A 25899-nucleotide genomic window follows, 5' to 3' on the forward strand; every position below is an offset into this window, starting at 1 on the left:
CGGGAGCCCACGTGTCAGGCCTGGGTGTGGTGGGGTCAGGACCCAGGTCTGAGGGGAGACCCTTCCTGCTGACCATGCAGCTGACAAGACACATCATTGCCCCATCCAGAATGACCTTCCAGGGAGGTGCACCAGGGGAGGCTGAGTCACTGCAAAGAAGGGTGCTGGATGTGGCCGTGACCAGTCCAGGAAACTCTGCAGACACCCAGGACTCCTGCCCCCTGAACCTCCTCACCTAGGGTAGGGAGTTTAGGACCCCAGCCCAGGAGGAGGGAGGACCCTGAGGACACCCAGGTGGGATTCCCTAGATGCACCCCACCCTTGTCCTGTAGCAAACAGTGTGGCTGCTGGTTCAGGGCCCAGGCCCCCAAGGTCATTCCCCCAGGCTGAATCCTGTGTCCATCTCACTCTCTTCTCACTCTGGTCTACTCCCTATCCTACCCCCTCATGTGGGTGCCATGCTTGGCACAGCACTGGAAACATGCTCCAGGTGGCCACCTCTCCCAGTGAGCACACACTGATATCTATAAGCCTGGTGAAACACCGTATATTCACAGCAGGCAGCTCATGACTGGGAGGCTTCTTGGAAGAGGTGGCACCTGAGATGGACCCGGAAGGGTGGAGGAAGCAGAGATGGGGTAGGGCTTCCTGGAGGCTGGAAAGGGCTGAGCAGCAAGGCACAGCACAGAGAAGGGAAGCCTGTGACTGTGAAGGGAACCAGCACCTGCACGGAGGAGCTGGAAGGGGACAGCCTGCATACTTCTCTTTCACAATCTCAATTGCAGCTGGACTGTATGCACACAGACGTGGCCCTTTGTGGGGCAGAGGGAGCCTGTGTGGAGCTGGCAGGCCAGCCCCTGTGGCCCAGGTCAGACAGGAGCCTGAAGCAAATGGGTGCCAATGCCTCTGCCCTGCACCAATCTTGACCACTGATTCTTTGCTCGTCCGGGTTGTTCGCTATGAGACAACTTGGCGCAGAAGCCTGTTGATCTCCGTGCCCTGCCCCCGAGGTGCCTCACGTGCTTCACCCCAGCCCAGCCTTGCCCCAGGCACCTGTGGCTGGGACCCAGTGCATCCCAGGAGCCAGCACAGCTCTGGGCCCTGGGCCTGGCCCTGGCAGAGGGCACGGAAGGAGACTGTCTCTGCTGCACTTTCTGTTCCCTGCTTCACAGAAACCAGGTCTGGGAAACAGTCTGCCCCTTGCCACTGGTCTGGCCAGAAGCTGGGCTGGGGGCTCTCTCCTCTGCCCCTGCCACCACTGTGCTGGGGCAGTGCAGCCAGTGACAGGATACCACTAGGTGGGAGGGAGGGTGGGGGACACCATGAGGGGCTGGAGAGGGCCAAGGGGATGGTGGATAGTCAGGGCACCACGGCAGAGGGGCACAGGAACCTGGGGTCATCTTACCAGGCCATTTCACCCTCCCTCTGGATGGCCCTCCCATCCCCAGCCTAGGGTGCCCCTCCTGTCCTTATGCACAGTCCCTTCCGTGGGTGAAATGAGGGTCCTGTGGCCAGGATTCGATTCTCACCTTGGTTGGTTGGCTAGCTCATTACACACGTGTGGGCTATATGTTGCTATTGACTCTATATAAAGAGCTATGCCCAGTTCTCTGGGTGACACGGTGGCAGGGCTGCAAGGCTGCAGGAGAGCAGAGCAGAGGCTGGAGTGGTGGCAGCACCAAGGACAGAGGCCCAGAGGACGGCTGTGCGGGACAGCTGTGCGGGACAGCTGTGTGGGCAGAGAGGCCCAGAGGCATAGACCGGCTTGCTGCATGCAGACTTGCTCTGAGTGAGTGGGATTCTAGTGACTGACCTGCAACCATGGAAATAAAGTTGGATATAACCCTTTCACCCCAAGAACATTTTGCTGTCATTTTCTTTGGTCACATTGAATCCATACTGAACTTGCCCAGGGCTGAAACCCATTGGCAAGACACCTCCCTACATCTGCCAGCCTCCTCACCACACCAAATTATCATCCCTCCTCCCTTAGGAAAATAAGGCCCCATCATGGAAACAGACTTGAACCCCTAAAACATAAGCCCCTCCTGCCCTGTCCCCAGGTCACCCCAAGGCACCACCTGTCCTGGGCTCCCTTAACTCAGACCTGGCCTCTGCAATCCAGAGAGATGGGGAAGGAAGTGGACAGTGACCCCATCCGGCAGGCTGCCCCTCAGCCCTCCCTTCTGGGGACCACCAGCCCACCACTCCACACCCCAAACCCTGTGGTTCCTCCTCAGGTTCCTTGCAGTCTCCCCAGCTGCAGGCAGCTGGCTGAGCCTGGCTGGGTCCTCCAGGCTCAGACCCTAGGCAGCAGCAGCCCTCGGAGCAGGGCCTGGCCAGCGTGCAGAACCCTGTGCTGCTGGTCCCGCCGTGCATGGAGCCCCAAACCAGGTGGACAGGCGTGTCCTCAGGCACCATATGGCACTGGGGCAGACTTCATGAAGCTCTAGTCTGCTGGAGATGCACGCTCAAGTCTTGTGGGCTGGGATGACTCGGTGTCTGGGATTTGCCTGGAAGCCTCGATGGGGGAGGGGCTGCACATGAAACAAGTTTGGGGAGTTGGTCACTGTGGGGCCGGACACCAGGGACACGGAGAACTCTGAATTACACTCCTTACTTTGGTGTATATTTGAAATTTTCCATAATATATGATTTATAAAAATAGAGGAAATGTTGTAGGAATGGTGGAAACTATGAACAAGGAGTCAGAACACCGAGATATTTGGCGAGCAGCAGTTTATTAGCACCGGCACTGGCTCTGCAGGTTCCTACCCAAAGGCTGAGCCCTGGGCACAGCGGGGCCATGCCTGTTATACACTCACCACAAGGATAAAGGAGAGTCAGCCCCCAGGAATGTCGCACTGGGAGCTGTTAGTGTCCTATAGGTTCAGCCAGAATGCTAGTTGCGTTTTAACCCATCTCAATAAAGGGTACCCAGAGATATCTTGTTATAAACTAATGGGCCTACATGACTATGATAAACAAGCTGTTCTGTATCACTGGGTCATGGTGGGGGTACATTGTTACACTGCCTCAAACTCAAGCACCCTGGTATTCCTTAAAGAAACCTTTGTCCCTTTTCTTAGCTTGGCTTCCTATCAAAAAACAAGTTGCATGGCTGCAGAAGGGTCTGCAGAGGCAAAGCCCATTGCTGTGTGGACAGACAAAGGGACGTGGAGCCAGGGGGCTGGCTGCTGCAAGTCCAACTTGTCGGCCTGAGGCCCTTCAACCTGAGATTTGGTCTGTGCCAGGCCCCATGCTGTCCTTCCCGAGCCTGACCTGCCCCTACCAGCGAGGGGCCTCTGGTATGATCTGTGACTCTTCTCTGGAAACTAGGTCAGTCCCTGGGGTACCACTCACTAGGCTATGGCAGAGAGAGGACTGCACCGTGGGAAATGGGGGTGCAGAGAAGGCCAAGGCCTCCTCACCGTGGGGGTGGGGCACAGTGTCTCTGCCACCTCTGGGGGACACACAGTGAAAGGTCCTCCCGTGAGAAGTGACCCTACCACAGGCTGTGGGAGACCCCCCCGGCCCCCTGCCATTCCAGTCCCCTCTTACTAGAAGTCTTGCAGCCGTGCCCTGCAGCTGCCACCTTCCTCACTCGGAGCCCCACCACCCAGCTGCAGGCTTCCTTCTTACTTCTGTCCCTGCACAAAAGTCACTGTGTGGCCTCTGTGACCCTGGGCTTCTCCTTGTCACTCACTCATTCATCCATGCTTGTGTGCTAGTGCTGTCGGCAAATGTCAGGGAGAGGGGAGGAGTGCTGCTAAGGTTAAGAGTGGGGGGCGGCAGGGGCACAGGCTGAGGAAGCACCCAGCAGCACACCCTCGGGGCCTGGCTGTGCCTGGGGACATGGCACACAACCTGGAGCTGTGGCCAGCCTTTACTACCTGCTGTGTCACTGCAGGTGCTTGGGACTGATTCAGTGGAACACAGCAAGAGACAAAAGAGAGGAGCCCTGATTGGAAGTCAAGGAGGACACAAAAGCCACTGGCCACAGCACCTGCCTGCCCTTGGCCTCTGCCCTCTGGCGTCCACCCCAACCTGGGCCCTGCCTGGCCAGGGAGGCTGCAGACACAACACAGACCCAGGCCTGGGGCGCAGGATCTGAAGGGTACCCTGAGGATGGCTGCCTACTTCCAGAAGCTGGCAGGCAGGTACACGGCAGGCAGGTCCTGTCATCCTCTGGTGAGATGGCCACTCAGGACCACACACCAGCACACGCTGGCCAGTGGACAGAGGTCGCAGGACTTGGAGTCACAGCTCTGGCTTCCAGCCGTTATGGGCACCTGCCCTGCCCTGCAGACCCCTCAGCACCCAGACTCTCCCCATCTTCAGCCACACTTTCCCCTGGATCTCCTCCTGGGACCCTTCACCCCACACCCCACAGCGCCTGACAGAGGGTCTGGCCAAGCCAGGTGCTCAAGCATGTCCATGGTCCTCTCCACATAGAGATCTGGCCTGAAAAACATGGAGCTATGCCAGGAGGGAGACCCTACCACAGGACAGCAAGGGACTGTGGGCACCTCCGGGTCCTGAGGGGATCCTGCAAACTTCTGAAGGGTCCTGAGGAACCGTGGCTGGCCTCCTTAGGCTGCTCCCACTGTAGATCCTCGTCACACTGTCCAGCCCCCAGCACACCCACAGATGTAAGAACACCCAGCCCAGCAAGGGGCCAACCTCACCCCTGCCCCGTCCCTCCTCACACCACCCCTCCCTTCTCCAGCAGCCTCTGCCCTGGCACACTGAGGGCCAAGGCACTGGAGTGCCTCAGAAGCCCGCACCCCAGGGCACCTGTGTCCCCAGCCTGCGGCCTGGGGCATTTGGACTCTGACCAAAAACAGAGGTGCCCCACCTGAAGCATCACCGCCCACCACGCCTTCACCCAGGTTTTGTGTAAAATTGCAGTATTTCCAGAATCTCTCACCTGGCCTTAGTACATCTCTGTATCAATAGGTGTTTCCAAGGGGGCAGAGAAGCAGGCCGTCTCCATATCAATAGGTAATTATGAGGGTGAGCATGGGGCATATCTGGACTGGAAGGGGGGGGTCTCTTCTTCTGCAGCCAGTTGTGAGAGACTCGGGATGATGGCTTATAAGAAATGAATGGGTTTCTCCCACTTTTTTCCTCCTTTTGACTGATTTTGGTTTCAAAGGTACTTTACTCTGGGATTATCCCCCTGGAGTTAGAGGTCCTCCAGGGAGAACACAGCAGGGGCTGGTGAGGCCCAAGAGGCCCCTGGGCTGAGGACACCTTCCCGGCTGACCCCCGCTGTATCCAGGTCGGCTTCCCACGGGCAGGCTCCGGACAGGCTGCCAGCCTGCTTCCTGGGCTGTTCGGAGCCCCTCTGGGGGTGGCGGGGGCAGCAGGGTGGCCGTGAGTCCCACCTCTCCCTAGCCACTCCCTGCTCTTGCTGCCCCGAGTCACTCCTCCGCCCTCCCTGGTCTCCTTCCCCTCTCTCTGCCAGAGGCTTTCTCCAAATGGAAAGCAGAGCAAAGTCATTGCATTCCTGCCAGGAGGCCGGCTGCTGGGCCTGCTCCTGGCCGGCCAGCCCAGAGCCGGAGCCGGAGCCGGAGGTGGATCTGAAGAAGCCCCCTGCCCTGCTCGGGCAACAGAGGCAAAGACCCCGGCATCTACTGGTTCATCATCTGGCACACACGACACAAGGGAGCCACGGCATGTGCGATGAGCAGTTTTTCTGAGAGTACAAAACAGCTTGAGGAAGAGAATAAACCACTGAATCTCGGGCAGTGGTTACCTCCACATGTACTGATGGGGGATGTAATAGGAGCAGATTCTCATGGGGACTCATTTCTGTCATGTTTTTAATTTGTTTAAGCATTAACATGAGAACAGTGAACTGAGTATCCTATGGAATCTTGTTCAGAAATTTATCAAGAATCTGAAGAAGAGAAAAACCATTTCCCTACTTGGAAGCCTGTGTCTGGAATTCAGAGGTCTTGGGGCTTTCTTAGGGTCACCATGCCTGCAATGGAAGTCAATGGAAAAGTCCAAGAAAACCATCCAGGCAGGCTGACAGAGAGTCAGACCCTTCAGGAATGCAGGGTCAGGGTGCCCAACCAGGCGGAGGACCATGACCAGCTAAGGTGCCTGCTGAGAGCAAAGGGCGCAGGAAATGGACAAAGGGGGCCGGTGATCAGCACCTCAGCCATGGGAAGGGGACCCTGCAAACACAGGTGCTTGACTGATTTCTTTTTGTTACGAATAATTTTCACCATGTGAGGATTTAGTAGTTAAATTTACATGACTCTAAAACAAAATCTCCCATGAGGTATAGTTCCAGGAGGAGGGGTTCCCCACCCGGGACAAAGTTTCCTACGAATTCCGCGAGAGCAAAGGAAGGCAAGGGCAAAAAGTTGGGAACTGAAAAGTTTATTCTCACAGCTCAGCCTTTCCCAGATCACAGCAGCGGCTCTCCGAGACCCCTCCCCATCCTCACAGCTCCGAACCCCAGCCATCCCGCCCTCTCCCCAGCCGCTGCTCAGAGGCTCCTCTGGTGGCGCCGGAGTTCTCCCTCCAGGTCCAGGGCGCTGCTCAGTCCCCACCCGACAGCCGGGAGGCACTCTGTAGGTGGTCCCTGGTGACTAGCAGGAGCCTGACCAATTACATACCAAGTCAAGGAGAGGAGAATAGGTGTTGCCTCTCCCCTACCCTGCACAGGCAATCCCATGACTGACTGGCCACTTTGCACCCAGTAAAAAACACCCCATAGATGTGCAAATAGGATATCTATTCAGCAAGGCAGGAATCCTGCTCATAAAGTTCCATTTTCCCCACCACATGGGACCCTTCCTGCAAGCATGGGTCTCTTTGGAGTGACTCATTATGGTGAAACTTGTTCAGTCAATGAACACCCAAAGATGCAACTAACTGTCACTTCCTGACATTGGGTGGGCACAAGACTTACTATTCCCAGAGGTTGGGTCTGCTGTCAGGAGCCGCAGCCCAGCAGGCGACACCCCTCTGCCCTGGGTGCCCTCCTCCCGGCCCTGGATTAATGCTGGGCCCTGGCACTTTTCTTTCTCACTGCAGGGAAAGCAGATACCCACCAGACTTTTCTTTCCTGGAAAAATCACTCTCCTGGATGCTGGGCCACCAGGAAGGGCCTGAGCTGCTGGAACCAGGATTTATCCTGAGTGCTGACTGTCCTTAAAAGCACTCCCAGCAGAGGCCAGCCTGCAGTGTGTCCCTTTCAGTCATCACAAGATGCAGTTACCTCAGAAGCACCACCAGTTCATCAGAAGGCCCTCGCTCTTAGCCACTTTTTCCAGGGGACGATGTTCACAATACCAGGTGAGCCATTACCTACGGATCACAAGGTGGGCACTTGGAGTGAGCTCAGAGCATCGTGTTTACCACCCAGATTGAAGCGTTTCTGTATTTTACTGGAAAGGCTATGTCCATGCATGTCCACAGAGCATCAGTTTGGTGGCCTTGCCCTGTTGGAACCCCTGCCTATGACCCCCTCATTCCACATCTTTCAAACCTCCCAACAGGAAAGCTTCACACTCCGAAGATATGACCACAGCCCAAGACCATGGAAGAGAACACAGCCATCCCTGGGCTGCACAGTGTACAGGCTCACACCCAACTGCTCCTTTAGGACATGGTGTACAACTGAGCACTGAAACTGGTGATCGTTGAGACCATGGACCCCAGAACCACATGGGCCTGAGGTCACCCTGGGCAACATTCGCTGATGAGGACGATGGTCCTTAACCTGGCACCGGCGCTCACTCCATGGTCTGTCAGGCCTCAGCCATGGAGGAGGGGCCACAACACGCCTGATGGAGAAGCTGTGAGGCAGAAAAACAGATACAAGTGGGGTGGAGAGAGAATAAGGCCAGTAAATCCCACTAGAAGGGACACAAAGAGTTAACCAGTTAAAAATAGAGAGCCAGAAAAGACTCAGTTAATGAGTTAATCAGTTAAAGCTCCAAAGGCCAGGAATAACTTGGAATGTCCAAATATTCCCCAGATCAAGAAAAGTATCCCAGCATAGCCCATGTCTTCACTGTGTCAATTATATTATGCCATTGTAAGATTTACTTTATCCTGCTAGAAGGCCCAGCTTATTCTTTAACTTAATCTATATGTTGTTTTTCCTCCTCCAGCCCCTAATCAAGTAATTTGCAAGCTGGGCAGGAGGCAAGCATCATGATTAATTTAGCAAACAAGCCCAGATATAAACAGCATAGCAAAAACAGGAAAGATTCCATCTTAAAGCTAAGATTGCATTTAAAAACCCAGGTAGTTAAGAAGTAAGATTCTTCACATAGGCAAATAAACAATAACTTGGTCCACCTCTGGGGTAGGGCAGGTGATAAGTCGCCAGAGGGAAGGTGCTATCCTGGGGAGGAACTGGATCAGTAAATTTCTTGTGTTAAGTTAATTTTGCAAAATGACCCGGAAGACTGATAATAGAAGAGAAGAGAATAATGTCTTTCATCAAAGATAAACACTTTGAGACCACTTACGTCAACATCTCCTAGCCCTTTGTCACATTCCTAAAAAAAATCCTTTAAAGGGGGAACCCCCAATCTTTCAAGGCCTGCCTCCTCTCTGAGGTCACCTGGTCACCTGCTCTTTTTCTCAGCCTTTCAGGGCGCCCCTCCTCTCTGAGGATGCCTTTCTGTACTTTACTGTTTCTAAGGGTGCGGGGCTCACTTTCTAAGTACGTAACTTTGAACTTTTACTCTGCTTCACTGCTGTCTCTGCCCTTCTTTATTGCAGCTGGGTCAAGGACCAAGGGAAATGAACCCCACCCCCCCAACAAAGTCAGGGGCCTTCTGTGGAATTTCTGCCCTAAGACCAATTAGGTATGCAGGGAGACCAGAAGCCCTAGGTCACCGGGAGCAGTGGGGTTGAAGGACTGAGGCCTCCTCGTAGCCCTAAAGACCACCTCACACATCTTTCCCTGGTAGGAAACACACAGGAAAGGGAACTTGGAGGTCAAGGACAGGATTCCAGGAAGATTCGGATCTGGGAGAAGGGTGATCATGGGGCCCCTAAGGGGACCTGAGGATGTAAACTGCTGCTGCCTCGAGCCCTTCTCTACAAATGCTCTTCCTCTGGCCTTGTGCTTTCCACAGGCACGTTTGGGTCTTTGTACATTATTTTCCCCTTTTAGTGCTGATGCAGTTTCAAGTACTGAGCTAGAAAACTACAAGTTTCTAACATTTGCTCCAAAGGAACCTCAGTGAGAAAAGCAGGAAATGTTCTTGCAGTCTCCAAAGTGCAGACAGGCAGCACTACTCTGGGTCAGGACATGGCCCCGGCAGGTCCCGCAGAAAAGAACCCGCGCCAACCCACCAGGAGCACTGAGGGGCTGCTCTGCCACTGACCCAGGCGAACGCTGGAATGGACCTGTTCCCTGAGGAAGGGGTACCAGAGGGGGTCCTTCAGGAGCCAGGGAGGGGACTGGCCCTTCTCCCTTCTCAAATGTGTACTGAGTTGACTGCCCAGGGCATTTCTTCAAGGAGGAACATGACATTCAGTATGTTTTTAAAATGAGTCCAGGACCAAAAAGAGCCCCATGCCACAGCTCCAGGCTGTGAAGAAACATGACTTTAATGTGCTATGATTCCAACATTATTATCACATATATATCACCATCGGCGGGGGCAAATCGGGGTAGGGTAGAGAGGTCAGGGGGTTGGGGAGGGGCATCCCCTCTCAGGAAGTTTACTTCCAGCATTTTCTGGGTCCTCTGAAGCCCATTAGATGGGGTAGAGCTAGCCTAATGCACCCCCAGTGTCACCTTTGTGCCCCCCAACTGAGGAGAGGCCTCACATAAGCCGCTTTCAGAGTTTCATCCTCCAGTGAAGTGGGGCTCCAAGTTGGGGTCCAGGATGCTGAACAAAAGAGTCAGCTTAGCTTGGGGAGCTACCCCCCAGTATCCTGCCGCTCCACCTGTCCCCACTGCCCTCTGTGCCCTGGCCCTGTGCTGAGCACTCTGCCAATCAGCAGCACCCACAGCTCCCTGCCACGGGAGGGGTCATGAGCACCACCCACTCACAGAGGAGGAAACTGAGTCCCAGAGAGGGAGGGGAATCACAGTACTGAGCGGACTAGTTAGCACTGAAGCTGGGATCCAAGCCCTGCCTTTAGGGACTCCCTGCACCCAGGGAGCAGCCCCTGACCCCCACACCCATGGCCAGAAACTCATTAGCCCTGAGCAGAATGATAGCCAGTTTTTCTGGGTCCTGAAGAACAGTGTCTTTCTGCCAGCCCTCTGGCCTGGGGGCTCCAGCTGGCAGGACAGGATGTAGCTTCAGGACAGAGGGGCACCCCTGAGCTCCAGGAGCTGCAGCTCAGAGGGCCCTCTCAACTCCTGCCGGCAGCTGTAGCCCACACCAGACTCCTGCCTGGCTCCACCTCTTCTCATCATCAAGGGACTCAGTGGTTTGGAACACTAGGACACAAACTGCTTCTTGGGCTCCAGGTTACCCAGACTGGCAACCTCCTGAAGCAGCAGGATCTCACCCACTGTTCTGAATTCCTGGGGCAGTGGAAGGCTAGGATGCATACAGGGCCTGGCCAGGAACCCTGTAGAGAGGCCTTGTGGAGGTGAGAAGCAGGGAAGAGGTGTCCCTCATGAGGGAACCCTCCTTCCATCCAATGCCATCCAGCCCTGCCTGTTCTCACAACTGAGTTTCTAGCTCCTCCTTCAGGAAGGTGGCCTTGATGCCACACCCGTCCCCCACCTACCAAAGCCTTGAGTGTCCCCAGCTCTGGGTGTCTAACCCTCCCAAGACATGTTAGACTCATGGATGGGCCACAGGGGGTCCCACCCAGGGGGTCTGTGATTCCACATCCCATGCCCACCCCAGAGGTAAGCCAGTTACCTCTTTTTCTGGAAGTTAATCATGTCTCCTTGGAAGGCAGACAGCCAATGTCTATCAGAAGCAGTACCCTGAGTCCAAAACAAGTCCCCATTCCATCCTTTCTTGAGTTGCACTGCCACTAGAGCCCACCAAGGGGCAGGCCTGCCCATAAATAGCACCTGGGCCAGGCTCTGGGCTCTGAGAAGCATGGACAGGGGAGCTGACGCCAACCCTCTCAGGACAGACAGGGTGACTGGGGCCTCAGGCAGGAAGGCACCACCTGCCCCTCAAGTGCTTCCTGCCATTAAGGGGCAACATCCCACCCCCTGGGCAGGGCCTGAGGGAGAGGCCAGTCCTGCTCAGATACGCCTCCTGCAGCCCTGAGCTCCACCCGTCCTGGGGCCAGTGGAACCTGACACCTGGAACTGAGGCTTAGGTGGACCCACCGGGCCAATCCTCTGTAAGAAGACCAATTCCTGCAGTGGCTGGGAGGCTCTCAGGAGGGGAGGTGGCCAGGCGCTGAGACCTCTGGCCTAAGTGGGGGCTCTCTCCTCTGTGCCTCGGGGTCCTGGTCCCTCTGTGCCCCTCTGAGCTCACTCACCTCTAGATAACCATCCAGCAGGTTACCCAGCAGCAGCAGGTGAGAGAGGAACAAGCTCAGGAAGGGACCCATGTCCTGTGCCATTGGGGTGGGGTGGTGATTAGCCCTCACCTGTCCCAGGGGCGCCCATGGACCCTCCCCTAAAGCCCTCCCCGCCCAGCCGTCCAGGGCTCTGACATGAACTGGCCCATGCTGAGCTGCCTCCTTCCCTCCCATCCATTCCCTTCCTGGCCCCTCCCACAGCTGCCTTTAGCAATCCCAGGGTCTGAGGTCCCTGCCCCTCCCCAGCACCCAGCTTCTCCAGCCCTCCTGGCCACTCCAGTGCAGGAAGTTCAGGGCCTCTGGCACCAGGAGCAGGTGCTGGGGGCACCCCCACACCCCTGAAACTGGCCCCTCTCTTCTTATCTGCTGCTGAGTGACCTGGGACCCCCGGGCCCCCTTCCAGTTTGGCAAAAATGGAGGTCACATCCTGCAGGGTCGAGAACAGGTCAGGGAGGTCATATTCTCCTCCCATGCGTCCCCTGCAAGAACCCAGACCTTGGTTCCTGGACATCTGGCCTGAGTAACCTGGTACCGTGCAGCCCCCTCCTCCGGCAGGCTCTCACTCCAGGGCAACCCCAGCCCCTCCTCCGGCAGGCTCTCGCTCCCGGATGACCCCAGCCCCAGCAGGCTCTCGCTCTGGGGCGACCCCAGCCCCAACCTCTGGCAGGTTCTCGCTCCGGGGCAACCCCGGCCCCAGCACACACTCATACTCAGAGGCATCCTTGTGCTGCGCGACCTGCCAAGGCGCTTCCTCATCTGCAGTGTGAAGGGAGCGCCCTCTGCCTCCCAAGGTTCCCTGGGGAGCTCAGTGTCACCTGACTGTCACCACGGCTGCCCTCCACATGCAGGCGGAGTGGGCACAAAGCCCCAGCACATCCTCTAACCCCTGGGAGGCAGGGTGGTCACCCCCGTGCCCAGATGAGAAGCCAAGACCACAGGGGGGCAGGGGCTGGCTCAGGAACCCCAGAAGAGAGGCAAGCCCTGCCCAGTCAGGGGCCCCATCCCCGCTGCTGTCCCCACACCAGCCCAGCCCTGACAAGGGGTCTGTCCTCTGGATTCTCACTGGGTGTCAGGTCTCCAGCCAGATGGAGCTGCAGAGGGTGAGAAACAGGACATCTCATGGGCCTGCTAGAGCCAACCCTGCCCTCCAGAGCCCCCCAGGAGTCTGCCCCCAGGCCAGGCCGGACTGTAGCCAAGGCCTTGCCCCTGGAATCCCCTCAGAGCCCTCCCTACCCGTCCCCCCTCCTTCCAGACCACCAGCCTCTACTTACCTTGAGAAGCCACTTCCTGCTCACCCCCTTGTCTTTGTCAGTTACAGTCTTGTACTTTCTGGAGCCCTTCCTGAGGAGAAGGGAAAGGAGGAAGAAAGGAGGCAATAAGGTAGCAGGCCAGGGGGACAGATCCCTTTTACTATGAACCCAGAAGATCCAACAGCCTGGAAGAGGCTTTCCACCAGGGCCCTGCGGCCTGGGGTCTCCGTGGCCTGGGGAGGGGGCTGTATGTTGTCACCTGGGGCCTCTGTTCCCATTTCTCCCAAGTAGGTCTGCTTTGGCCTCTGAGACCTAGTGCTGCAGAATGCTGTTATCTCCAGTGTGATTCAACCCAAACCTGACATTTAAGGAAACTGATTCCTGCAGAGGAACTGCTGGTCTCAGTCCCAGGGGAGCTCCCAGAGCCTGCCATCCAGGTCATTCCCTGTCCTCAGCATCCGCCACCTCCCAGGATGTCCCAGCTGACTGTGGGGACACTGCCAGTTCTGAGGTGGGGGTCCTGGTCCATTCAGGTGCCCTGCTGGGGACAGACCTAGCCCCCAGGAATCTTCTATCCAGATGTTTTTAAGCTGAGTGATGGAAGGGTTCTGCAGAGCTGAGAGTGGGGCCTGCTTTGCTGCTTCTGTCTCCTCCATGGATGTCTGTCCTTAAGGAGACAGACACCCAGGGAGCCCAGCACACTTGGGCCCTGGTGAACAGTGCTCCTGGGAGGAGGATTGTACCTCAACCCAAGGAATGAGCCAGGTAGTGAGCATTCCACCCCTGGGACTTGCAGGTCCAGGTCAGCATGCCCCTGGCAGGAGGGGCCCAGGGACTGTGCATGGTCAGACCCCAGGCATCAGTACTGAGAGCTGGGAAAAGAGAGGGGCAGACACCAAGAGGCACTTGTGGGCCCTTCCACAGGACACCTTGGCCACCCAGATTCAGACTCCACTACCCTGGCCCTGTCCTAGGTCATTATTTAGGTATCTCTAAAGCAAGTGTTGGTGATGCAGTTAGCTGCAGTGTCAGTCTGTGACAATGGTGTAGATGGCAGGTGCCAGGTGCTCACTGTCCCCCTTATGTGGCTGGTACCAGATGGAGGCCAGGCAGCTGTAGGTCTCCACTTCCATGAACAGCTCCTGGGGAGGACAGGGAGTGTCACCTGGCCCTGCCACAGCCCAGCTCTGTCCATGGTCCCCACAGTCCCAGGCAGGGTCACTGTTTAGAGCTGGAACTCAGGAAGCTGAGGATGTGGTTAAGCCTTGTGCGAATCAAAGGTTTCGTACCCATTCACTGAGGCACCCAATACAGGATGCACAGGACCTGGTATTGGTGGTGAAGGGAGCAAGGCATTTGCTCCCAGTCACCCTCACCTTCTCTTGCAGAAGAAGGTGGCTCACCTTGGCTATCCTGGGCATCTGACACCCATCTGCCATCCCTTGGGTTCTGCTCTAAATTCAGATGAAGATTACCCAAAGGGAACTACAACCAGGGCTTTTGTCTGCTTGTCTCCCGTGGAGTCAGGTACAAAGCAGAGGCCTAATTGCTAAGACTATGGAGGCCCCCTGGTTAAACGGAAGAAGGACCTAAGGCTCTGGCTCCCTTCCCAGCACCCCTAGCCAGTCTCCACCTGCCTTCCCTCTGGTCCTCAGACCTTCCTTATTGGTCTGCAAGGCCACTTGTATAGCAGGTCCCATGCCAGCCCTTCTGTCCCTGTGTGGACAGTGAAGGCTTGGGGGTTAAAAGTTCCTAGGTCACATGGTGAGGAAGTTGAGAAACTGGGACTTGAGCCCAGATCACAAGAATTCACATCAGGGAAGGGCAGGTCTGGGGCAGCTGATGACACCGAGAAGGCTGGCCACCCGCTGGGGAGGGAACACCAGGATGGTGGGCTCCTCCTCCCTTGGCAGGTCCTGGGTGGTCACACACAGGGGCTAATGGGCTCTGAGGGCAGCTCTGGCTCTGCCGTGATTAGTGAGGCTGAGGCTGCCGCTGGGCTTTCCTCCAGCTCTGCAGGGGCTGACGCAGGTGACACCGGCCCCAGATTCAGCACACGGAGCACAAGGAGCACCAGAGCTGGCTCAAAAGAGCCGGCCCTTCCTGTGTCTCTGGGGCCAGGTGGGGCTGCTCATGTGGTTCTGGAGCAGGACACAGAGAAAGGGTCACTCACGTAACTCATTCCCCATGACTTCCCAGTGACTGGAGAGACCTCACTGCCTTTTGGGGAACCCCAGACAGTCTCCTGGCTGCAGCCCGTACCCTTCCGGTTCTGGCACAGTGGGCCCTTGCTGCTCCAGCTGGACCTGCAGGAGGCGGACCTGGTCCTCCAGGTCTAACCCAGGAAGGCTGCCCTGCATTAAGGCCAGCTGGAGCTTAAAGCCGGGAACATGCTGGGGCTCCCAGAAATGGTGCACATCCTGTCCCAGCCAGAGGCTCTAGATGGAAGAGACAGCCACGGGGGAGGCCGTTGGGCAGCAGAGTGAGAGGCCTGGCCTTTCCTGCCATGCTGCTCTCCCACAGCACCCTTGTGTGACCCTGCCTGTCCATGGGTCAGTCCCTCCCCACTCCTGACCCATGTGTGTCTGTCTTGAGACCCCATCCTTCCCTGTCCTCCTGAATAGGAAGCTCCCAGACCTCGGCTGACATATGGAAATTAAAAGATACATGAGATGCTGGTTTTGCTGGTCCCTCCCCCACCCAAACCCTCTTCTGTGCAGATGGATGGCCCTCCTGCGGGACTCAGTGGCACTCAATTTTCAGTTGCTCCTCTGGCACCTCATCCTGTCCCCTGTAACCTGTAACACAAGTGGCCATAAGGGCATCACATGCGATGTACAGTGCCCAGGCGAGACTGCCTGACTCCGACAAGGACGCAGGCACGGGGTAGTGTCTGCTTCATTCACGGTGGTGCTGTGTCTCACAAAGAGCCTGCATGTATTGTTGCTGAAGGGAGTCCTACCAGAACCTTTCCGGAAGCCCCTCTGCCACACTCAGAGATTCCTAATGTGGCCCCAACGAGGACAAGGATCAGGACCAGCCAGACGGAATCTCAAGCCTCCTTTAAAAAGGCTGCTTTCCGTGTGCTTCCCAACTCGGCAAGGCGTCAGGCAAGGGAGGGGTGAGGCAGATGACTTTTCTTAAGAAGAAAAAAGTTAATAGCCTGGAAAGGCACAGCATGTCCTGCAGCCCTTCCTGCAGAGCCAGGCACCAGGTGTACCCCTCCAATGACTCATCCCATTTTCCCTATGAGCACCCTAGGAGGCTGATCATCTGCCACCCCCTTTCAGAGGAGCAAACTGAGGCTCAGAGACATGCGGAGACATCCAAGACACACAGCTGGCCATGGGCAGACCCCAAATTCTGCCCCCAAGATCAGGCACAGAGGGGCATCTGCATAAACCTCCGGCCAGGGAGAAGAGGGCAGATCACCCTGTGGGCAGAGATACTTGGTCCCTGGCACTCACATTCTCATCCTATCTTCTGTGACTGGGATTTTGATCATGACCTATCTGCCAAGTGTCCAACACCTAACCATCTGCTGTCAACCAGCAAGGTTCCCCCTCCTCTCCTGCCTTCTGTCACCTCCCCTCCCCACCCCACCCCGACATACACAGGGGGAGAGGCCAGGGGTAGGGGTGCGGCCCGGAGTGATCTCCTCCAGAGGTTAACACAGCAAGGACAGGGAGAGAGGAGTTCACAGGGAGAAACTGACACCCAGTCCCACAGCCCAGAGGCCCAGGAGGGCACCAACCATGCTAAGCATCTTCAGAGCCAGTGCCCTGGGTGTGAAGTAGTAAGAACGGCACTTTTTCTCCCAAGGCCCTGCTCCCCAGACACAGAGCCCAAGTCTCATCCTGAGAAAACCACCACGCCTACCCAAATGGTGAAACAGTCCACAAAGAATCTATGGAGCACTCCTCAAAAATTCCAAGGTTAATAAAATCAAAGTTAAGCTTAGAAACCATCAGTCAAGGGCAGCGTATGGACATGACAAGGAAATGCAACATATGCTGGATCAAACTGTGGGACAGAAAAGGTAAAACTGAGGAATCTGGGTGAAGGATCTACTTTAGATAAAAATGTATCAGTATTGTGACCATACAAGCCTATAGTGAAAGAAGGGACCCTCCATATGGGCTACAAGGCAGATCTCTGCAATACCTTCACAGTTTTTCTCTAAATGTAAAATAGCTTTAAAGACAAATGTTTACTTTAAAATACTATATTTTTTCTAAGACCTCTTACTAATTTAGTTCTAATATATTCATAGCAATACCACTTTTGTTAATAGATTATAGAAAACAATGTCCTATCATATCAATACATAGCTCACACATTTTATGTTAGGGTAACAAAGATATGTGTACAATTTTTGGATAATGTCTTAATATGCCTGGGTGGCTATAACAAAATACAACAGACTGGGTGGCTTAAAGTGGAGGGACTTATTTCTCACAGTTCTGGAGGCTGAAGCAGTGTCAGCCAGTCTGGCACCTGGTGAGAGCTTTCCACCTGCTTGCAGACAGCTGCCCTCCCCAGATGTCCTGGCCTGGCCTTTCTTTGGTGCCTGTGCACAGCCAGAGGGAAACCAAGCTCCTCTTATAAGGGTGCAAATCTTTTGGATCAGGGCCCCACCTTTACAACTTCATTTAATCTTAATTATTTCCTCACAACCACTGGATTGATTTAGGGCAGGGAGAATACTGGCCTTGGTGTGACAGTTCGATCAGGAGGTGGCTGAAGCTGTAGTTTGCACATGAACCTGAGCTCCTAAGCAAGTGGCTACTACCTTTTAAGAGTTAGCTTGCCCTGGGACAGGCAATCTCTCCCCATACCTTTATGGTCCCCAATACCAGAGCATCAAGAACACAAAAATAAAAAAATACAGTTAGTTTAATAAGCCCTGTGAGGACTAGATACCAAGTAGATGAGTGTGGAATCGATGCAAACATAGAACAGATGCAAACACTCGGTTCATCCCATACAGATCACATTATTATATTATTATTGTTTAGCATGACTGTGTACTTGGTTTGCTCTGTAAACATCTGGCAGGGAAAGATACAGATTGTACAAAATCAGGTGTGTTCAATGAATATAAAACTTTAACAAAATATGTGGATATACCCTCAGAATTTAAAAACAAACAGTAAGAAAGGGAAAAAAATGAGAAATCGATGAATCACCAGATGAAAGGACTTGGGGGAAATGGGCCTCTAACAAAATAAGGACATGGTAGATATCCTAATGGCACCTTTGAAATGGAAAGGTTTACAAAATTAGACAAAGTGATTTGAGATTTTGAATTTCTAAGAAATTTTAAATAATTTTAAATAATTTATGCAATATTAAAAAATCAGCTACTGATTTGGTTCTTGAATATTTGGATGATTCAGATTCTATGGAAATGTTATCTTAAGTGATGTTAAGAAAAATGTACTACTAATAGTAGTTATTTTCAGAATTACTATTGTGTTTCAATCTTCTAAAAGATATTCATGAATTTTGCTTACTAAAATGTTGTCCAAGTTTGGAAGTCCCCTTAATATACATTTATCTAAGGAATACTACTCATAGTGGGGTACTAGGAATTAAACATATATATAAAACATTTTTATATAAAATATATATTATGTAAAATTTCATATAAAGTAGACTATATTATAAATATACATATTATACATATTTTTAGATAGCCACTGAGTCATGAGATACTGTCAAATATGGCAACACTTTCCATTGCAAGCCAGCTATGTTCAGAATTATATTTTTTAAATTATTACTGATTGGTTTGCTCCCATTAAAGCTGGGAAATTAAAGATAATAAATTATGGTTTGGATGTAAATAACATTTAGCTTACACAATATTGTGAATTTTTGTTCACTACTGTAAATATTTCCAATTATCATTTCAACTGCTTATTCAAGAGCTCACACGTGCATGCATGCGTGTGTACACACACACACACACACACACACACACACACACACACACACACACAACAAATCATGGGGCTCCAGGGTCTATGAACTATAATGACAGCTGTAGACCCTATCATCATAATTCTGCCTTAATTCTGTGCTGGCCTCTGCAGGAGCCACTGCAAAACTCAACACAGTAGTCTACAAAATGCCCACATATTCATACCACTCTTCTTTCCACTCAATTCCACTGTGTCTTTAGGAACCTGTCCTTTCCTAACACCTGATAAATAATTCACTTCCTTCCTAGAGCTAAAAGCAGGTAGGACTGTTGTAGGAATCTGCTGAGCACAGGCCTTGAGTCTATACTGAAGGATGGGAGAAGGTAGTGACAGCTCTGTGCTGTCTTTCAACACTTCCCCTGAGCACCTCCGATGCATCCAGCCCAGCAGCCAGAAAAAGGCACTCACCATTAGACCAGCAGATTCTGGCAGGGAGCAGTGGCAGGGAAGACATGGAGTGTGCTCTCTACTGTTTACCAGGTGAGGAAACTGAGGCCAGGATGAGCAGGTACCAGGGCTCAGGGCCACAGACTCCCAGCCTCAAGCTTGTGTCACTGGGCCAGCAGGCGTGGCCATCTCCAGCACAGGAGTCCCCACATGCCCATAATATAGATGAGAACCTCTTTCTCTCTGAGAGGAGGCATGGAGCTCCCCAATCCCACCCTGATTTGCTTCCTAATCATGACATTGATCTGAGCCAGAGTATCCCTTTCAAGAAGATGGAATTGAAGGCTTCCAGCATATGCCAAGGCAGAGGTGGTACTCCTCTCTAGGGACATGTGGCAGAGAGGTGGGATAAAGGGGTTTCAGGAGTCTGTTTTCAGATCAGCCCCTCTCCATCCCCCAGCAAAGAAAGGGAAAAGCCACCACCATGATCACCCAGTCTGACACACAGGGGCCCACAGAGAACCAAATTCCTGGAGTCAGCACAGCTTAACAGCTGCAGTGTGATCTCCACTGCCTCAGCTCCACAAGGGACTCAGCCTACGCCTCTCAGTTTCGAAAAACCCCTGCCAGGGAAGAAGGGGCTGGACCAAAAAGTCTCTCAACCAGCGCATCTCCTGCGGCAATGGGAGCTCCACTTCCAGAAACCTCACTTCCTGTCTGTCTTACTGTTTTGGATGTAGGACGATAATTCTGCATTTAGGGGAAAATTTTCCAAATCTTGAAATTTAACAAGCAGACTGCCGGCTGCTCTGATAACATTGGAAAACAGAAGAATTTTCTAAGTAACCTTTCCCATTTTCCAAATAACAAACTCATGTAATCCATTCTCTGCTGCCTCTGGCGACCAAGATGAGAACTAGTTTGAAGTCATTGGTAATTTTTGACTTTCAAATTCAAGTGCTGTAATTTTGGGGACACTTTCTTCATTCACAGCTCCTCAGCTGCTGCGGTGCAGGAGACAGACCCACGCGACTCTGTCCCACACCCATGGCCATGTTCCTGGAAAGGCAGGTGAGGCCAGTCTTCCTTTCCTAACCTGGGGCCTCTGGGGCTCCTGCATTCTCTCCACTTCCCCATTTCCCTTCTCTGGGCAAAATCTGCCACGACTTCCTCTTCATGAAGTGCCCCAGTCCCCCTGGCTCTCTCCAGAAGCCCCTTCCACAGACTTCTCTCTCTCCAAGTTTTCCCCAGGACACTACCAGGCAGGGGCTCATGGGGCCCTCCCTCCTGCTGGCCCGGAAGCACCGTCCCTCATGTCTTTCTGGCACAAATGACAAGGGACAGAGTGCCCTCCTACAGGAAAGGACTAAGTGGGTAGACAGACCTCTCTAGAGAGAGCAGGACAGACACCCATTTGCTAAAGCCCAATTATACCACACTAGTAAAAGGTGAGTTTCTCCAGGGATGCATTTAGAACCATACATGTAGAAAATGTTCCTTAGCCATGTCAGATACATTTGCTCACGACAACGCAAGGGAATCCCAGGAGCAGGGGGGGCTCTCAGAGTCCACCAGGACCCCGCATTTCCCCAACGAGGCCCCACCCCCGCCAGGTACACCCACCCTTTTGTTCAGTGAGGTTTGTCCAGGAGTAGGTGGGAAGGGGCTGGCTCATCTGCAGGGCCTGGGTGAGCGCCAGAGGCTGTGGGCCCTCAAGGGCGCTCCTTCCCAGTGGCCCCACCTCCCGAGTGGAGGAGATACTCTGCCAGCGAGAAGGGGCAGGGGCCTGTCATTTCGAAGCAAAAACACACCTTGGCCTGTTCACCGGCGGCATCTGCACAAGTGGCCCTGGCCAGCTGGACTCAACTCGGCACCGTCCAGGCCCAGCGGCGGCCGCCCCTCTCATCAGGTGGCACCCAGCCGCCACCATCTGATTCATTCCCACCCCAGTCTGCCCAAACCTTCCTGCTTTCCGAGTTCGCGGGCAGGTGCAAGAACCTTGGCGTGCCCTGCCCGCGCCATGGCTCCATCTGTCCAGCGCACTCGCGCAGCTCGCCGTCCGGTGGCCCCACCACCATCGGGCTCAGACCCCCCATCACAGGCCACGCAGCGCGGAGTGGGGAGCCGAACCGGACGCGCGCCCCCAGGGCGCCTGAGGAGAGCAGGACCCCAGTCTGGGCGCCCGCCCGAGGATCTGGGGATGGGACTGGGGGTGGCGGCCGGGCGGCTGGGCGGCGGCTGGGCACTGGGGCCGGCGAAGCCGCGGGGGACGCAAGCTGGGACCAGAGGGTCGCTGGATCAGTACAGCAGCTCGCCTCACCTGTACAGTTGGGTTCCCACCGCCTTGTCGCGCGTCGCCCTCTGACGAGGAGCTATCGAGTCGGCCGCCCAGGCGGCCCTGAAGGTTGCGGCCCGCGCTCCTTGGGCCGGCGGCCCGGCGGGCGCTGGGGGCCGTTGGGGGCGCTCAGAGCCCGGCCGGCGGCGACGAACGGGCTCCGCAGCGGGTCGCAGAGGGCGCGGCCCCTACCAGAGCTGCTGCCATTGCTGGCGCGCGCTCCTAAGGACCACTGGGTGGGCGCCCGCGCGGCGTGGCGGGTGAGGGGAGTCAGAGTTCCCATGGCAACAGGCCTGTAAGCGGCTCGCGGCACAGCCGCGGAGCGGGAAAACTGAATGGGGTGCCACCTGGGACCTCCGTCCCCGTCCCGGCCGCGCCCACCCTGGGACTGCGGAGGGTAACAGGAAGGGAGGCGCCAGCTGCGCCTGCGCCTTCCCACTCCCCGTTCGCTGTCTCGCTGGATCCCCCATGCGGAGCGGGGAACTTGGAAAGTGTATGTTCCTGTGTCCTGCGCACCGTCGAAACTGCTTCTTCCAAGGCGTGCAGCCTCTGTGGCCCCTACAAGGACCAGCTCGGGGACACCTCCGCCACTCCCCTGCCGCCCCAGACCCAGCCCTGGACAAGTGCTCACCTCGGGGGAGGTGCCTCTGTCTGAGGGAGTCTGACGCAGAAACTGGGGTCTTAAGAGAGCCTGTGCACTCCTTAGCCTGCACCACCACCACCACCACCCCCGCACTGCCTGTGCGCAATGGAAATCTCAGTACATTGTTTCTGGATGGAAATAATCATTCCTTCCGTGGGTTCTCAGACTGAATGAAGGATGACATTCCCATTGGTATGCTATTATCGGTATAACAGGACATTTTGAGTGGCAGTTCTTTATAGTTTTTATAGCCAGAAATATGATATGGAAAAGAGGGTCAGTGGAGGTTTTGCTGCCAGGGTTGAACGGTGTAGGGAAAGCACAAAATGATCAATCCAGGCACAGATGCCTGTGAATGTGGGCCTGGTGCTATCCAGGGAGAAACCTGGGTTACCAAAGAAAGGGTAACTGGGCTGCGAGACCATCAGGGGTAATCCAGAGGGCTCTGCTGGAGACACGGCTGGCCTCGGGCCTCAGGCAAGGATTTGAAATGCATGAGCTCTGTGCTGTGATTAAGGCAGATCTTTAAAACTAAAGCCTGGGGACCTGTGCCCCGCCCACCACCACCACCGAGCGCTCTGAACCTCTCCAGGAGACAGCTGAGGGGACGGCGGGGGGCAAACGGCGCGAGAGCCAGCGCGCTGAGGGCCGGGGGCTGCCGGGAGAGAAGTGAAGCGGGGGACTCGCGAGCAAGCCGACCCGAGGAGGGTCCCGGGAGGACTAAGGAGAACCAGGGTTTGTCTCGGTGGGAAAAGCCGAGGGGAGTTCCGAAACCTGGGGACAGGAGGAAGATTTCCAAAGAGGAGGCGTGGGGAGGGAGGCTGAGCCAGCGATCCCCGGGGAGGAATCGGAGCGCTCCGAGGGAGGGGCTTAGGAGAGGGGAGTTTTAGATCAAGGCGCTGTACCGGAGAAAGCTCAGGGAATCGCTACAGCGGCAGGAGCCAACGAGCGGAGGAGCCTTTTAAAGGCGACAAGGAAACCCGCGAAGGTCCCGAGGCCCCTTGCAGCCTTCCTCCCCACTTCATACTCCACTCCCTTCCCCGAAAGTTAGAAAGAAAGCCGAATTTGCTGCTTCTCCCCTGTTCCTACTCAATACATACGACTTTCAGCTTCCTGCGGGAAAATAGAAAAAATTAATTTCTTCCCAGTCTTAAGGCTGAGAAAAGCTCGAGGCCTCGCAATTTGATTAGACTGGGGGCATCAAACTAGGGAAGCTATTGCTCTAGTTGTCTTTTCAAAGTCCCACACTGCAACCTTCCTGGGACGCCATGTCTACCAGCAACTGTAGTTTCAAGGACCGGTGCGTGTCCGTCCTGTGTTGCAAATTCTGTAAACAAGTGCTCAGCTCAAGGGGAATGAAGGCTGTTTTGCTGGCTGATACTGAAATAGACCTTTTCTCTACAGACATCCCTCCTACCAATGCAGTGGACTTCATTGGAAGAAGCTATTTCACTGAAATCTGCAAATGCAAACTGAAGGACATTGCATGTTTGAAATGTGGGAACACTGTAGGTTATCATGTCATTGTCCCATGTTGTTCCTGCCTTCTTTCCTGCAACAATGGACATTTCTGGATGTTTCACAGCCAGTCAGTTTTTGGTATTAACAGACTAGATTCTACAGGTGTAAACTTCCTACTCTGGGGCAATTTGCCAGAGATAGAAGAGAATCAGATGAAGACTTGTCAGTCATCCCAATGGAGGAGTGCATTAGATGAGTGGAATTACAACACATATCATATTCAGACTTTTTCCTATGTAAAATATATACTAATGGATCAACTTTAAAATTATTAATGAGGACTTGCCAGTGATTTCTGTTTTTGAAAAAAAATGAGACATTTGTTGATTTATTTATTTGCCATCTCATATTAATCACCTGAGTTTAATTTGAGCCAATGTGATTCTTTTCTTTTTCGCTTCTACTTCTCCTCCTCTCTCCACCCCTCTACCCAATATAGGTGTATTCTTAAATTCAGATGGAAGATTCTTTCATGTGTAACTCAGCTTCCAACCAGGGAGAGCTTTTCTTATAACTAGAAGCCAAATACCATTATTTTTACATTCCTGAATAAAGGGCATTAGTACCTACACACACACATCAACCATACATATAACCATGCATACATGACAAATTCAACAGGGAATTAGAGCTTGACCAGGAATTTTTAAAAACAGGCTGTTCGGTTTCCATGGGTACTGGTTATCCAATGTTATATTGGTGAAAACTACTTGAATATGGAGCAAGACCTTGTGAATCAGCAAATAGAATAAATTAAATTTGTGGAGAAATCGTCTTAATTCCTCAGCATGATGTCACATAAATGAAATTGTCAGAAAATGATCAATCTGTACTGTTTACCAATATTATATATTGACATTCCTCTGAAGTCATATGGACATTGTATTATAAAAGCCAGATGAATTAAACCTGTGTCTAAGCTATCCCATTCTTTAGGGATTTCCATGTAAATAGCAGATTTTAGATGTGAGTAGTCTCAGATGAACCCTTAAATAGAAAAAAATTAAAGTGGTTTGCTTAAGCCACTGTACAGTATAAAGAGAGTTGTTTGTTTGTTTATGCTATATTCAGAGCCACATAGGAATAGGAAATTCAGATGGTGCTGAATTCTGGTTGTATGTACAGCTAAAATCAATGTGTTTCCTTAGCCAATATCTCAGCTTAGAGGCATTTTGTCAATAGTGATACCACAACAGACTACGTTGTGGTTTTGTAAATAAAATTTTGTTTGAAAAATGAAAAAAAAAAACAAAAAAAAACTAAAGCCTGGGTGTAAGTCCCGGGAGAAGAAATACCAGGGCAAAATACCTCTAAAAACCAAAATCAGTCAAAGAGAGAAATAAAGTTTAAAATCGGTTTATTGCTCATAAGCTGCAGTCCTGCCCTGTCTCTCTTTCCAGCTCCAGCAGCAGGGAAACCGACCCTCCCCTCACTTCTCAAGTACAGATAAGCCCTCCTTGCCCAGGTAATTACCCATTGATATGGAGATGAACTTCTCTCCACACCTGAGGAATGATGCAAATGCACTAAAGCCACACTTCTTTCCATGCCTGAATGCCTATTGATAAGCAGATGTACTAAAGCCAGGTGAGATATTCTGGAAATGTTACAATTTTACCCACAGGCCACCCCTCCAGAAATCTCGCCTTACAGTTTACTCGTTTCCCCTCTTTGACCAAACTAATGACATACAATAGCAACAGCAATAATATCATGATAATCCTCAAGCCAGAGGATTCAGCCTGTGCAGATTAAGTAAACGCACTTTACAGCACAATCTCTCACTAAGCACAAAATGTTTCTACACTTGTTTACTCATTCCTAACAACCATGCTAGATTACTCAGAAAACTTTTACCAAACATTAGACAAAGTCAGGCCTCTCTTTAAGAATTTTTTATGACAACAGCAACACAATCATGATAATTCTCAAGCCAGAGGATTCAGCTAGGTTCAAAGTCCCAAGCAGATTAAGTCAAAAGCTAGTCCACTCCAGCCATCATGCGGCAGCTGCAGCCAGAGGGCACATCCAGGACACAAGGACTGTAGAAGCAAATAACCGTGACGGTGGGGACCACTTTGCTGTTATTCCAGGAATACACACCAGGCCAGCTTTCAGGCCTTTTCCCCAAGGTGCCAGAAGAGCCAGCCATCACTGGTCCATGTGTCGAAATGTCCAGGGCCACATCCATTTTATTCCTAATGACTGCACCCATCCTTGCAACGCATGTCCAATAAAGTGGTGCCCTGATCGCTCTCAATCACCAGCGATGGACCGTAGGCT

General features: G+C 53.3%; 1 long non-coding RNA gene and 1 pseudogene across 1 annotated transcript; one reads left to right on the top strand and one right to left on the bottom strand.

The window, feature by feature from the left end:
• Nucleotides 1-6927: 6927 nt before the first annotated feature.
• Nucleotides 6928-21549, bottom strand: LOC130684440 (uncharacterized). Its single transcript, XR_008998719.1, has 3 exons — nt 21438-21549; nt 12765-12834; nt 6928-7329 (listed from the first exon to the last, which is right to left on the bottom strand). It is a non-coding gene; the product is annotated as an uncharacterized LOC130684440 (long non-coding RNA).
• A 1536-nt stretch (nt 21550-23085) lies between these two features.
• LOC130684439 (protein FAM72A-like) lies at nt 23086-24064 on the top strand (annotated as a pseudogene).
• Nucleotides 24065-25899: the final 1835 nt, after the last annotated feature.

Source organism: Manis pentadactyla, chromosome 7 (genome assembly GCF_030020395.1).
Source record: "Manis pentadactyla isolate mManPen7 chromosome 7, mManPen7.hap1, whole genome shotgun sequence".
Taxonomy (NCBI): domain Eukaryota; kingdom Metazoa; phylum Chordata; class Mammalia; order Pholidota; family Manidae; genus Manis; species Manis pentadactyla.